Source organism: Lepidochelys kempii, chromosome 28 (genome assembly GCF_965140265.1).
Source record: "Lepidochelys kempii isolate rLepKem1 chromosome 28, rLepKem1.hap2, whole genome shotgun sequence".
Lineage (NCBI taxonomy): Eukaryota > Metazoa > Chordata > Testudines > Cheloniidae > Lepidochelys > Lepidochelys kempii.
In genome coordinates this window covers 5,920,109-5,929,658 of record NC_133283.1, presented here as the reverse complement: position 1 = coordinate 5,929,658, position 9,550 = coordinate 5,920,109, and the positions used below count along the sequence as shown (strand labels likewise).

At 54.2% G+C, this 9,550-nt stretch overlaps 2 non-coding genes across 2 annotated transcripts; one reads left to right on the top strand and one right to left on the bottom strand.

The window, feature by feature from the left end:
- The first annotated feature begins 3,963 nt into the window (after positions 1-3,963).
- Positions 3,964-4,035, top strand: TRNAC-GCA (transfer RNA cysteine (anticodon GCA)). The gene has a single exon. It is a non-coding gene; the product is annotated as a tRNA-Cys (tRNA).
- Positions 4,036-8,771: 4,736 nt separating this feature from the next.
- TRNAS-AGA (transfer RNA serine (anticodon AGA)) lies at positions 8,772-8,853 on the bottom strand. The gene has a single exon. It is a non-coding gene; the product is annotated as a tRNA-Ser (tRNA).
- Positions 8,854-9,550: the final 697 nt, after the last annotated feature.

Below are 9,550 nucleotides of genomic sequence, written 5' to 3'. Positions count from 1 at the left end.
GCAGGGAGAGCGTCACACGATGATGGTTTCTCAATCCCATCCGTCCATGGGCATCCTGCGAGACTGCCAGATGCTTTTCAACTGCCCCGGTAACCTGCAACCCATCCATCTCTGTCGGAAAGCCTGGATCCCGCTCCGCTGTTCAGTATTGTGCTGTGTGTTGTGAACACAAGGCAATACGAGGAGCCCAACAGGGGGATATTCAGCTGGGGGACGCTTGGAAGGAGCCTATTGACACCGAGCCACAGGAACGTGGGTTGCTGTAGTGTGCGGAGCCTGGCATTGTTTGCTTGCACCGTGCTATGAACCTTGTAATGATTGCTGTGTGTGTGTCCGAAAAGGAACGCATTTTAAATAACTTTTTAAAGTAGCACTCGGTGACATGACCAAACTGACATTGCTGAACCCTAATACAAGAAGCCCACAGAAGTTGTTGGGGGCGAGGAGTGTGTGTGACAGACAGACAGAGTGTGTTTTGGGTGAGCGTGTGTGCACGGTGGAGCGTGTGTGTGTGTGTTAGGGTAGAGTGAGTCCTGCACTTAGGACGGAAGAATCCCAGGCACCGCTACAGACTAGGGACCGAATGGCTCGGCAGCAGTTCTGCGGAAAAGGACCTAGGGGTGACAGTGGACGAGAAGCTGGATATGAGTCAGCAGTGTGCCCTTGTTGCCAAGAAGGCCAATGGCATTTTGGGATGTATAAGTAGGGGCATAGCGAGCAGATCGAGGGACGTGATCGTTCCCCTCTATTCGACTTTGGTGAGGCCTCATCTGGAGTACTGTGTCCAGTTTTGGGCCCCACACGACAAGAAGGATGTGGAAAAATTGGAAAGAGTCCAGCGGAGGGCAACAAAAATGATGAGGGGACTGGAACACATGACTTATGAGGAGAGGCTGAGGGAACTGGGGATGTTTAGCCTGCGGAAGAGAAGAGTGAGGGGGGATTTGATAGCTGCTTTCAACTCCCTGAAAGGGGGTTCCAAAGAGGATGGCTCTAGACTGTTCTCAGTGGTAGCAGATGACAGTGTAAGCAGTGTCAGGATGAGCTCCACCCTGACATCTGGTGGCGAGGTGTGGCAAGTTGTGGAAAAGAACTTCAGGGGCCGATCTCATTTGCATAGGCACACCCACCACGCCTAGAATGAGGCCATAGCTGCCCAAATGGTCACTTTGGCTGCTGTGGGATTCCCCAGTGTCTCTGTTATTGGGGCAGGAAGAATAAATTGTTATTACCCTGATTATGGGAACTGTGCTTGGAACTGTACTGGGCCTTTTGTTATGATGGAGGGACTCGCCATCAACTAAGTAGCACTCGCTAGGCAAGGGTCATGGGTTCCAAAACTCTGTGACTAGAGAGAGGTTGGGGACAAGTATTAACACTTGGTGGCATGGGCCCCTGGGTGAGGGCCTTATATGCTAATTGCACTTCCTTCTCTCTCCACCGTGGAATCTCAGAGCTGATTTTGACTCCATTAGGAGTCTAGCTACAGGTTGCTGAGCTCGCTTTGGGCTAATGGTGGACCAGCCCTGAGGCTCCCCTTACTACAAGCTGAATTCACCAAAGAGCTGAAATCACTGAGCGTTGTGTTAAGCAGCGGGGGAGCCTGAAGATCTATTGTGGAGCAGTTTGCGGGACGGCCGGAGCGCCTTGTGGACAGGCTGGTGGAGCCGTTCGTAGGACGGCGGGAGCTGCTGGTGGGATGTGGAGCGGAGTGGAGTCCTATGCAGCTGTGGGGCAGTCAGCTTCAGATCATGTAAGGTGCCCCTTACCTCTCTTCCCCCCCCCCCCACCCCCCGATCTCCACCCAGGTTGGGAGGTAAAGCTCTGCAAATAAACTTTTGAACTCTGGGGCTGCCCTGACCAGGGACAGAGACTTTTGGGTCATTGGACTTTCGGGACTTTGGGTGATTTGGGGTGGCTGGACTCAAGAACCAAAGGGAAAGGACACGACCCAATTTGCTTGAGGTGGGGTTTTTTTTTTGCTCATGGGTTGTGTTATGGATCCTGTTGGTGGTGTTTCCCCAACATAATGCCACATTGTTTCTCTCTGTTATTAAAAGGCTTTTTGCCACACTCAGACTCTGGGCTTGCGAGAGGGGAAGTATTGACTCTTGGAGGCGCCCAGCGGGGGTGGTATATATTTGTCCCAGGTCACTGGGTGGGGGCTCGAGCCGGTTTTGCATGGTGTTATTGGAATGGATCCCCTAGATACTGAACCCGGCCCTTGTTGCCGCCGACTCTGACAGGCAGAAGGGTTACAACAGAACGAGGAGTAATGGTCTCAAGTTGCAGTGGGGGAGGTTTAGGTTGGATATTAGGAAAAACTTTTTCAGTAGGAGGGTGGTGAAGCACTGGAATGGGTTTCCTAGGGAGGTGGTGGAATCTCCATCCTTAGAGGTTTTTAAGGCCCGGCTTGACAAAGCCCTGGCTGGGATGATTTAGTTGGGGTTGGTCCTGCTTTGAGCAGGGGGTGGGACTAGATGAGCTCCTGAGGTCCCTTCCAAGCCTGATCTTCTACGATTCTACTGTCTCTAAGTATAGCACTCACCAGCCTGACCACTTGTTCAGACAGCAGCCGATGCTGCAAAAAGCTCCCGGCCTCTTGTTGAGGTGGTTTTATTTTCTCGGCAAAGCAGGAGAGTGAAATCAGCGAGAGGGAGCATTGCAGTGCGTACCCCTCCACTGTTTCGTCGACCAAAGCTGCACGGTGTAGATAAGGCCGAAGTCGACGTAATTTAAGTCAATTTAAGTGGGTAGTGTAGACTTGCCCTCGCACAGAGCTCTTCATCGGGTCTGGGAAATGTATTCCGAGCGTTACAGCTAAATGCGAGGTGGGATAGATTAACATAAGTAATTAGCATTCCCTTCTTCCCAGCTTTGCCCCCGCCCTGTCAGGGTTACCAATCCCCCTTCGAGTCTGGCCTGCAGAGCCTCCTGGCTGAGGAGTCCCCCGGTGCTGGGCCCACTGCCCAGGGTCCCCCTCGCTCTGCCCAGCCGCTCACCACACCCGGCCCAGGACTGCTCCAGCCCCCAGCCCCAGCTCCGCTCTGCCTCCAGCTCCCTGGGCTGCTTCGCTGGCCCCTCTGGCTCGGGTCGCTGCAGCTCCGCTCCCAGGGCAAGTCTGCTCTCTCTGGGCTGCTTTTCTGGTCCCTCTGGCTCTGGCCCAGCTCTGCTCCCCAGCTCAGCTCGGGCCCCTGCTTTCTCCTTAGCTCGGCCCCACTCTGTCTGACCCAAATCCAGCTCACGGGGAGGACGGGACCTCCCTGGCCTCCTGACTCCCTCATTAGCCTGCCCGCCCTGTCGTTCAGGCTGACCTGGAGCATTGGCCTCTCCCCATTGTTCCTGGGGGCTGTCAGGCTCAGGGTCCTGATTCCCCACCGACCCTTCCCCCTTTGAGTACTGGGAGCTAGCAACTAAAACACCCCCACTGAATGTTAGTAAGGGGGCAACAGTCCCCTTACATTAGCATAAAACTCAGGTCTGCCCTGGCCACGAATTAAGCCCAGACCTGCGGGATGGGAGACAAGAATCCTCCCACTGAACCACAAGAGTGCGAAATAGAAAAAGCGACCTGCTACCCACTGCCAGAGCCCCTCTCTGGGCACAGGGGTGTGGCCGACACTCCCGGGAGCTCTCCGCTTCTGGTCCGACCGGAATTCTTTGGAAAATTAAGTCATTAATGACACAGTAATGAATGGGTTCAAGTTACATGTGCCCTGTGGCTTTAAGGGATTGGAGTAATGGTGAAGAGGTGAAAGGACGCAGAGCTGGGGAGCTGGGTGTGGTCCCTCAAAAGTTGCTTTGCTCTGGTGAGACCGAGCAGGGGTGGGGATTGTGCGAGGTGTGGTTTTTATGTGCATCTATAAAATTTAATGAAACCCCATTTTCAAAACCACCCATGGCTGGAGCTCTTTGAGTCCTTCATAATCCTCAGGAAACTTGCTCCAACACTCTTCAATCACAGGGAGTATAGCTCAGTGGTAGAGCATTTGACTGCAGATCAAGAGGTCCCTGGTTCAAATCCAGGTGCTCCCTGGGCCGTGGTTGCTTTTTTTAATGGAAACACATTTTCATGGCCACCTCCAGTATCTCCAGGAATTCCACTGAATGGGGGGTGCTTGAAATGAATTTAAGCACGTAACATTTTCCTATGCAAATGTATCCAAACTTAGCAAACCTGTCCAGCCGCTGAAATCAATTCCAGTCCCCTGTGGCTCTAGTTTGTGTTTTCACCGATTGAACAAAGGTATAACATGATGCGCGCTGGCAGGTCCTCGTTCTCCAGGGGCAGAAAAACAAGACCCACGTCCGGTTGGGGCTAGGAGTCTGATTGGTGCAGCTTGGTGCAGGCTAAAGTCACCAGCACCCTGGCTCCTTCACATTCATCCAGCAGCAGCTGGGCCCCCAGGACAAGGCATGAGAAGAAGCCAGTGGCTCTGAGCAGGGAAATAGCCACCAAGAAGCTGCTCAGAGCTGCCAGGATCCCCAGAAAGGCCACCATGCCCCGGGCCAGGAATAGCCCTAAGAAAGTGGTGGCTGCAGCAGGGATCAAAATGGCAGAGAAAAGACCCCAAAGGGTCTAAGCTGCCAAACCCAGAAGGTGGTCAACATCCCACCTAAAACCAAGTCAGGCGAGAGCCAGGCTTAAGCCAACCCCAAAGCCAGGGCTAAGAAGGTGGTCCTGAGAAAGAAGGGAAGAGATTCCCATGGGGATAACTCCTGCCCCCCAAATCCTTTTTTAAGAATCACCATGGGCCTCCCAGAGAGAGCCAGGTCCCCCAGGACAAGCCAGCCCATGGAGAGTAAAGCAAGTTGGTGGCAAAGGGGTGTTTCTCTCCCAGAGGGGAGGTGCGGTGTTTTGTGAAGCACCTTCCAGATGAGAGAAACACTGACGAGGTAGCTGCCCATAACTCCTACGTGAGTCTGTGATCTGCTTCTTCTGTCGAAGAGGGACACTCGCTATTTGAGGCATGTGCAATTCCTCTGTGAGGGTGAGCGGTCAGAAAAGGCTGAAAGATGAGACCATAGGGGGGAAGGTGAACGGCGTTCCCACTCATACTCAGGCACGGGGTCTCACTTTCACTTCCCCTTCATTTTCCATCACCCATTCCCTAACAGACCCTCCACACACACACACAGAGAGAGTCATACCCCCTCTCCCTCTCTCACCCACACTCCATTGGATGCAGCCTCTCGGTGACTCCCCCAGATGGGGGCTTGTCTCTGCATCTCCCCAGCCGGGAAGGAGAGAGGCTGAAGGGCCACAGGAGACAGGCGGGGCTAGACAGGAATGGAAGAGACACTTCCTCCTTCCGCTTCTTAAACGACACCTTTAATCTCACCCTGGAAAAGTTCCAGCACTGGGTGGGCGCAAACCACCTGCCTTCCCACAGGCAGCTGGTGGGAGGAGCCGGTTTTGTCACAGAAGGATGACCGGCTGCTGCTGTCTTCCTGGGGACTTGAACATGAGTTTGTTGTGGCTCACCCAACCCCCTTCCACCACCACAAGGCAACGCCACCTAAATGTGGGTACCAGTTATGCGACTGGTCAGCAGGCAGGACTTATAGAGCAGTGCTGGGGGGAGTGGTGGTGAATTCAAGCTTCGCCTGGAGTGCTAGATTTTAAACAAATGGCTTCTGCCATTTATCGTGCCCCATGGAAAACACAATTCCAGCTCTGGTTTCAGACGGGGCAGCCGTGTTAGTCTGTATCAGCAAAAACAACGAGGAGTTAGGGGGCTTATTCCTTCACCCACTCACTTCCCTGGTCCTTCTCGCATGAACAGAGAGCAACAATACCCGAAAGGTGCAAACAATTCGATGTTTATTGGGGTGAACTTCCAGCAAGCGTGATTCCAGTTTCCTTCCTTAGTGTCCCCCTTCCCAGCTCTGACACCACAGAGCCTTACAGCTGTGTCCCTGTTCCCATTCCTGCCCTTAGCCAAGCATGATTCCAACTTCCTTACTCCCATTCCCTGTTCCCATTTCCCCCTTTAGCAAAACATGATTCCAATTTTCTTACCCCCATTCCCTGTTCCCATCTCACACACCCACATGCCCACCCCCACCCACACCCCCGTCACTTCCTCATTGACTACAGATTATATAGTAAAACTTGAGTTCTGCTTAGCTATACCTTAACCAATCATTTTCCTGAAATTTAACTAACCAATCCTAACATATTGTAACATGATTATGTAACCAATTATATCCCACCACCTTAATTAGTTTACACCCAGCAAAATTAATTATACAGCAGACAGGAACAATCACAGAACCAGACAGAGATTATACAGAAACAATAGCAAAGTGGGAACTATAATGACAAGACAATATAGAAGTGAGGATTTCACATCCCAGCTATTGATAGGTGAGTTCTTGCCAGACAGGATGCTCTCAAACTAAGTTTCCTTTGACATCTTCTAGGCACTTCCCTTTCTCTGGAGGCGATAGGCATTATCAGGACAGGACTGTATTCCTAACCGCCCAACAGCACCTTATTTCAATGCGACCAGCCTGGAACGTGAGGATGCGACCGACCACCCCCCAGCCCACGGCTGCCTCCGCTGCCCAGCCAAAGGCCCTATACAGTCAGACAGTGATTTTGATTCTCTCCTCTACACCTCTAGAACTAGCTAAGTGACAAGAACACACCCAAACTCTTAGAGCATAGGCCCTTACAGAGAGGCCTGAACATCCACCTCCCAACAAGTCCTTGTGGCACCTTAGAGACTAACACATTTATCTGGGCATAAGCTTTCGTGGGCTAGAGCCCACTGCATCAGATGCATGGAGTGGAAAATACAACAGGCAGGTATAAATACACCGCACATGAAAAGAAGGGAGTTCAAGTCGGGGGTCCGGGCTAACGAGACAATTCAATTAAAGTGGAAGTGGGCCCTTCTCAACAGTAGAATACCAAGGGAACTCTACTGTGTGCGGGCAGGTCCAGAGTGGCTGGGGAGGGCGGGCCGGCCGGCCGGCGTGGCCAGATAAGGGGCGGTTCGGGGTTTGTTGTGATCAGTATCTCGATAGGAGGCATTTCTGGCGCTGGTACTAGCCCGAGGTTTTTTTTGTGTGTGCTTCCATTCAGGGCGAAACCCAGACCCTTCCAGTCGCGTCCCTCCTTAGCCTCTGATGCCATGTGGGAGTCCAAGCGGCCACTGTGAAAAGAGTTGAACAAGTCGTTCCCATGACATTTTTGCTAGTTATTTGCTGACTGTTAGAAGTATGAGCTGGGACTCCACAATTAACCACCTCACGTATCCCTCCTCCGTGATACAGCGCACCTTATAAATCAGCCACCCCCCGCCCTGTCCCGGACCAGCTGTAAACAGAGTGAAAAAAAACCATTATGAGTCCGAACAAAACAGGAGGGGGTATTGGGGCCATAGCGGGCTGGAATAGCGGAGTCCTAATGTCTGTGTTAGGAGCCCCCATGGCTGGCAGTAAGTCGGGTCTAGGCTGTACGGAAGGAGGCTTCACCGCGTCTGCAGGCCAACTCAGCAGCTGGTCGGTTTTCCCATGAATTTTCCCCTGTTGCTGGCTGGTGATGAGCGTCTCACGTCCAGCATGCCTGGGGGCAGAGCATACGCGCCGGGCCTGGCCCTGTAGCACGTCAGTTCTCTTTTGGGCGACGTTCGGCTCAGTCCCTCGATGCCGAAATATCTCCGTAGCGTACCCAGACGGCTGCCTCCACCGGCTGGAACAGACGTTCAGGCTTCCACTCACGGGGAGCGGGTCACGCTTCGCCTGCGGGAGGCTCGCTCCCTCTCCTGCCTCCTCCCCACCGCCTCCGCCCATGGCCCCGCCCATTCTCCACACCTGCTCCAACCAGGCTCCGCCCCTGTTCCTGCTCGGCCCCCTCCCCACTCGCCCCCCCCCCCCCAAGCATCACTCAATGCATCCCTCGTCTCCTTCCCCGCTCCCGCACGAGGGCCCCCCCCCACCACCTGCCGCTCACCATGTCCCTCCTCTCCTCCCCCACACAGCCCCTGCAGCCCCCAGGGACACAGCGAGCGGTGGGGGGCCTTGCAAGGGAGTGGGGGTGGATGAGAGGAGGGACAGGGTGGGCGGGGGGCTGAGCAGGGGAGGGGGCAGAGGAGGGGAGGGACGCGCGGGCAGGAGGCTGAGGGGGGGAGGAGGTGGAGAAGTGGGAAAGGGGATTTAACAGATGCAGCTGTAAAATTTTAGACAGGTAAGGGGGCTGTCGGAGGGGATGGGGAGAGCGTGGGGGGGACCCAGGCTGGGGGCAGGGTGGGGAGGTCACGTTCCCTCCCCCTTGTGTCCCTCCCATGAGTGCAGTACGGGCGAGAAATGATTTCTACTTGCACCGCTGGAGATGGGAGAAGAATAAGAGGAGCAACGCGAATGTCCTCAGATTATCAGACCTTTGCTTTAACTACTAGGCCACCCGGACTGGTGTCCTGGCTGTCGTTTTACTGTTTCTAAGGTCTCTGCACCCTGTAACCTTGCCCCCCTTCACTGACTGGCTAGGCACGGGAGGGTCTGGTCTACTGAAAAAGACTAAGTGACAGGAACAAGGCTCCCAAATCCCTGCTGGTGCGGGGAGCCAGGATTACTCTTCCCATTCTGTAGCTGGTCAATGTCCGGGTCTGGGTAGATAGTCCTAGGCCAGGGGAAGCACTCTGGTGTCCACGTAGCTATTACAGCAAAGGGAAAACCCCTCCTGTCTACTCCAAAATGCCGCAGCAGCCTCAGCTCCCGTTCACACTGTGACTGCTCGGACGCTAACAGCACCCTAGGGCGTCCGTAGTCGGCAGGATTCGAACCTGCGCAGGGAGACCCCAACGGGTTTCTAGCCCGTCGCCTTAACCCCTCGGCCACGACTACCGGACGAAGGTTTGTTTCGCAACACAATGGTTCTGTTCTCGCTGAATTGTCCCTTCAAATTGTTTGCCCGGACCGGCTTCCCCAGCCCCCGCGTGGCTGGGCGTTCGCGTAAGCGTGTCTGTGCTTGAGCCGCGAGAATCCCTGCCCGTCTCCCTTCCGGCTGCAGCGTGCTGAGCGTGTGTTTGTGCTAATGACCTGGCTGTGGATGGTTATTCATCCCCCACGTCCTCGACAGTTCAGACGGTCCCTTTCCTGTGCAGATCTCCAGCACATCATTCCAACAGCCGGGGTCAGGATTTCTCTGGGGCACGGAAACTTTTCGGGGGCCTGGTGAGTGAACTCAGTCCGTGGGGTTTCACGGACTGACCACAGCCGCGTAAGCTATCACCAGCAGGAGAGTGGGGTGGGAGGAGGTATTGGTTCCTATTCTCTGTGTATAAATAAAGTCTGCTGCAGTTTCCACGGCACTGCATCCGATGAAGTGAGCTGTAGCTCACGAAAGCTCATGCTCAGATAAATTGGTTAGTCTCTAAGGTGCAAAAAGTCCTCCTTTTCTTTGTAAGGAAAGAGCAGCGCCAGTGTCTCACTGTCAGGGACGCAGGTGGCCCCGTCCCCCCTGTCTGACCGTTGCCCTTGCGGGAGAGAAGGGTTCGATGGTATTGAATGACCAGGGAGGTTTTGCTGTTCATGGATCCGT